Source organism: Carlito syrichta, unplaced genomic scaffold (assembly GCF_000164805.1).
Source record: "Carlito syrichta isolate Samal-C Ts95f unplaced genomic scaffold, Tarsius_syrichta-2.0.1 Scaffold64068, whole genome shotgun sequence".
NCBI lineage: Eukaryota > Metazoa > Chordata > Mammalia > Primates > Tarsiidae > Carlito > Carlito syrichta.
The window spans coordinates 1,408-2,775 of record NW_007008164.1 but is presented as its reverse complement, the minus strand read 5'-3'; positions in this window follow the sequence as shown (position 1 = coordinate 2,775).

The window sequence follows — 1,368 nt, the reverse complement described above, 5'->3', positions numbered from 1 at the left end:
CCTGCTTGGTGAGGTTATGGTGACATGTTAGAGGGAGCTGTGGCCCTCAGTGGCACATCAAACATAAACATTTGACTGGAAAAGCACTCACTGATCAAAAAGTTTCCTGTAGCAAAAGTTCAGTTCTTTTTATCCTGAAGATCATTTTGATCTCTAAGAAAATAATTTTGAAGATAATTTAAATGTGCTAATTGAACCCTGGGCAAACTTTTTTCACACAACCGAGAGGAGAAGGAACTTGGAAACCTACCTCAAGCACTGTTCTGCCCACTCCTGTCCTCTTACAAGGTGAAATCTTTTAAACTTCTCTCCAGACCTGATGTGTCAAATGCCATGACCGTCATGAAGCCCAGCATCTGAGCAGCACATTTTCTTCCCGGTCCATGACCTCAGAGACTGGGCTGCCAGCCACCTCAGCACCTCCTTTCCCCATGCCACAGTCTTCCAGGCAGCAGCAGGCTCTTGTCCCCAGCACACTGGCAGCACTGCTGTTGCCTTGTCAGGGCGGGACAAGCCATAGGTCCCCTCTACAGCCTTTCACAGCAAGTTGCCTCTAGCCCTCCATGAAGTGTTTGGTCTTTTATTATGAGCTACGGTGTACATAGCATTCATCTAGGGGTATCACCATATCACCATGGAGAAAGGATGGAGCCGCACTCTGGGACGGGGGATCTAGAGTTCCCAAGACTAGAGTCAGGAAAGCAGCAGGGAGAACTCCCTGTTCAGCTTTACACAGGGTCTCAGCTGCTCTTTGGGACACCGGCCTGGCAACAGCCTCAGACACCCCCAAGTGTGGAACCTTGGCCACGGGTACTCATCTTCCTCTCCAGACACTGACCAGCAATCGATCTTTCCAAGAATACTGACTTGGAGAAATCAGAGAGCCATTCCTGCAGAACTGGGCAATGGCCCATGTGTTTGGCTTAAGATGTGCCTGTGAGTTAGACTCTGTGCTCTAAAATGACAAGGACTAGAACTGCCATTTACTCAATAGTGTAGCAGTTTGGAGTTAGGGCTTTTTCAATTTGAGACATGGCATTGCCTCACAAAGGCTAACTGAGGAGGCAGATATGAAGTGGGCCTGTTACAAATGTAATTTGTCATGCTGTAAAACAAGGTGACATGCCAAGATGACTCCACAGCAACCTTTGCCAGGGAGATATAGGATGCTGCTTCTTGGAGTCAGTCCTCCTTTCACAGCAGGGGGAATTGCCACAACCAGGAGACCCACACGGATCCCACACTGCAGGTGCCTTGGCCGGGGCCATTCTTCTCCCTGTGAGCATGTCCAACTTGGGGGCCCACACAGTGCTGCTGTGAAGACATGGCCAATCCACTAAATGTCTTCAAGAAACAGTCACTGGTCAC